Source organism: Halyomorpha halys, unplaced genomic scaffold (genome assembly GCF_000696795.3).
Source record: "Halyomorpha halys isolate HHAL.00 unplaced genomic scaffold, Hhal_1.1 Scaffold1146.1, whole genome shotgun sequence".
NCBI classification, from domain to species: Eukaryota; Metazoa; Arthropoda; class Insecta; order Hemiptera; family Pentatomidae; genus Halyomorpha; species Halyomorpha halys.
In genome coordinates, this window is record NW_027109391.1 from 105,486 (window position 1) to 109,420 (window position 3,935).

A 3,935-nucleotide genomic window follows, 5' to 3' on the forward strand; every position below is an offset into this window, starting at 1 on the left:
GAGAGAGAGAGAGAGAGAGAGAGAGAGAGAGAGAGAGAGAGAGAGAGAATGACGGGGGTCTTTTACTTGAACTCGTGTATATCATTCCTCACTCCTTAAAAGCTGTTTACATTTCGTTCTCGACAACAAGTAATAAATAACAATATCGATAATTAAATGGATAATACTAAATTGTTTTTCTTTGTTTACCCTCTACCTGTTCATTTCTTGCATACGGGGGTGGGGGCTATCTAGAAGTAACCAACTTTCTACCTATTTCTAAAGGGAGAGGGTAAAAGTTTCCCCGCTATGGACCGCTGCGGATTAAAAGTCAACCTTCGCCCTAGGCTGGATTCGAAATGGCACCACTGTAGACATAAAGATGCTTAGGTGAAGTCTTGAACTCCCCCGGCTACAAACGGCTCTATTGCTAAATATCTGTAATTAACTCTTTATAATGTTTTGTATAGTTGTCTCCATTTGAGCTCATTTCGTAAACTTAGGCCATCATATCCATTTAATTCATTTTTTTTTCTTCGGATTTTCATAATCAGGATTTATCTTCAACATACGGGTAAAAATATCAACATTTTTTTAAAATATCGATATATCTAAAAATTCCAGAGTACCGCAATACGTACCTTCCCTTTGGTTTCAGGTGTCGTAGGATGGATTTCCTGCCGACGGTGAAGAAAGCCTTGTGCATCTGTTCGCTTGGACCGGCCTCCACACTGATCGCACTCGCCATGGAAGTCTACGCAGGACTGAACCTATTAGTATTCTACGAGGTTACGTCAGCCTTCTATGAACATTTGGAAGACTTCATCTATGAGCTTGAAGACTCTATATTTTGGGTTCTTGCAATGCACCTCTTCGACTCCGTGTTTCTCCTGCTGACGAGCTCGCTAGTCCTGTTAGGAGTCGTCTTCAGGAACACGACAGTCTTCGCTTTCGGGATATTGGGCTACGCACTGTACCTCGGGTTCAATCTAGTCACAACGCTGGTTGGACTCGCGACAGACGTGGATACCTATTATATTCTTCGGATTTGTGTATTGGCTTATATTATAATAATATACAACAGTTATTATCAAAATCTGAATAACAGCCGCAATGAGTCCTTTAAAACCCTTCAATATATTGAGTGAATTTCTTTTGAAAGCTTCAAACATCCCAAGATGGAAATTCTGTAAAATGGATCGATTTAAAGAACGCTCTCCGTATCAACGATCGTATTAAAGTCAGCACACGCATGCTCCTACACTACTACTCAACCTGCAAATTGAAACAAAGAAAGACTATTATATGTAAATGAATACATTAAATATTTGTGTTGTTATTTTTTTTATATCTTTTATTAATTTGAAACACATCAAGCTTTTGATTTATGCTGGCACCCAGGACTGCTAGACAAGATCCGTAAATCCCTTCCCCCTACATATTTCCTCATTATCCGTTCCTATCTCTCCGACAAATTATTTAAGGTAAATCACAATACCGCATATTCATCCCTCTTTCCTCTATCTGTTGGTGTACCTCAGGGTAGTATCCATGGTCCTATCCTTTATGTAGTTTTTGCAGCTGACATCCCAACGCATCCTAACACCTATGCCTATGGCACATGTCTATTGTCAGTGAATAATAATCCTTTGTATCCCAAACCCTCCTCCAATCCCACCCTTGAAGAATGGATCCAATACTGAAGGATTAAAATAAATTCCAATAAATCCCATCGAATCAACTTATCCCAACAGTATCCTTAATAATACCCAATTTATTCCTGTCGAACAGATCCGTTACGTTGGACTACATTAGGACAAACGACTGACATGGGATCCTCATATAAGACTGAAAAGGCAGGAAAATGCTCATCGATTCCGACAATTACAGCACTGTCTAGACAGACGGTAAATTATCAAAGATTCATTTATGTGACCATAATAAGGCCAAACTAGACTTACTGAGTTGAGCTTTGTGCTCCACTAAACCATCGAATTCTCTTGAATCCAATCCTTACTATCCACAATCCTTTGTCATAAATCAAGTCATCTATCAGGACAAATGTTCCATATATTGTCAATTTAGCCAGAACCAGATACCAATCCTTCCATGGTAAACTTCCTAACTACCCATATTCACTTGTATCTAACCTATTATCTCCTACAGCTGACCAACCTATTCTAACTACGGTGGGGGTCAAGTTTCTCATTTTTTGGGCCGCCACTCAATGAGAAAAGTCAATGCCCAAGGCTGGATTCACACCAGCGCCGTTAAAGTTACCATATGGCAAAGACCTGCGCCGCAACCACCTGAGCTACCCACAGCTACTGCTCAAAATTCCCTCCATCCTCCACCCATTTCTGCATACTCTACTTCTGAGAACATCAACCTCCCGTTTATATGATTCTCTTTGAGTTCATCTTTTTTTTTTTTTTTTTTTAATGTTCGCCTCCTTGCATCCTTAATTGATCAATGAAGGTATAAGCTTGTTTTCACCATATTAAAAGGGACGTGCCGGCCGTGCGGGTTGGGGCGCAGGTCTTAGTGCGCTAGGTTCGGAACGTTGTGGGTTCGATTCCCACCTGGGGCAGTTAAATATTCATTTTTCGGCGGTCCCGAAAAATGACTCTTGACACTCTTACCTTGGTTAGTATGCGGTGGCAACCTAGGTATCCGTCAGAGGTTGGCAAAAAGAACCCACAGGCCCACTTATTCTTGTTCTTGACTTGTCCCCCCACCAAATACCAGTACCAGTACTACCATATTAAAGCTTAAGTGAAGAAGTTTTTTTGAGGTCCGGGATATGTAAAGCCAAGCCAATGAGGATTAATACATGCTTCAAATGTTCATAAATGTTTAGAAACATTAAAGTTTAATTTTCATTAACATAACATAACGCCATGAAACGCTTATTTTCTTTTTTGGCACATCGCACCCATTACCTTTTTTATAGGGAATTTTATCATTGTTGGATTTACGTAATCCGAATTTTGTGGTACTTTTTTGATTTTATATAAAGTCGGGGTCGGGGGTCTCGATTTCTTGCCCTTGCCGCGTGCACCGGGCGACGCTAAAGGTGTTGCAACTGCGATGCCGCACTAAATTACCTTTAGTGACCAGGACCTACTAGGCTTGCCCCTACAACAGCGCCACACCCAAGGACATCCTGGCCAACCTCTGAGGGAGAAGCAACGTTTTACGAGCACCAGACGCAAAGAACATAGTTTTTAACATTTCGCCCGCAGCATAACCTGGACGAGGGAAGCGGCTAAAAGACGTCACCGAGGCGGCTAATACATCAGGCGATTAGCCATTATTCCATTACCTATAAGACCACCGAATGCTCTGGCATATATCATACTATCAAAATGATATTTACTAACACCACTAACTTATTTGCCTCCTCAGGAATTGTAACTTTATTTTGGTCTCTAAAAAATATATACATGTTCATTAATAAGCAAGTCTCACATTTTAAACCCCCACCTTCCATACTAATTAAATACAATCGGGGTACCTGGAGTAATGCCGGACCAGGTCCTCAAGTAAACAATCATCTTCAATTTGTTGTCTTTTACATATTTTCAAGGAGGTTTTATAGCAGATCTAGTTGAGTTTTTTTTGTAAAACCACGGATAACAGCTAAAAACACGAAATTTGATTTTTATCCCATACTATTAATAATAGGACTGTGGATCATACGGTCTTTTTTGTTCTTCTTAAGGTATAGTACCTGCTCTCGTAATTAGATCACTCATATAAGGGACACCCTGTATATTTTATATAGTATATAATATACAATAAATACTTATATATATAATATATATGTCGTGAAGATGGTTGTGAATGCCGTTTTGTTTATTTAGATAATAACCAAGACAATTTTTAATTAAATATGATTCTCTTTTGGATGCTTCTTTTTTTTTTTTTTTTTAGCTTCCTCACATCCTTAATTG

The 3,935-nt window shown here is 39.4% G+C and overlaps 1 long non-coding RNA gene across 1 annotated transcript in view; it reads left to right on the forward strand.

The window, feature by feature from the left end:
• The window catches only part of LOC106688519 (uncharacterized), a 2,388-nt gene extending 1,063 nt beyond the window's left edge, over positions 1-1,325 (forward strand). The window contains exon 2 of the long non-coding RNA XR_001344331.2: positions 638-1,325. This is a non-coding gene — a long non-coding RNA (uncharacterized lncRNA). The remainder of the gene's footprint in view (positions 1-637) is intronic.
• The last annotated feature ends 2,610 nt before the right edge of the window (positions 1,326-3,935 follow it).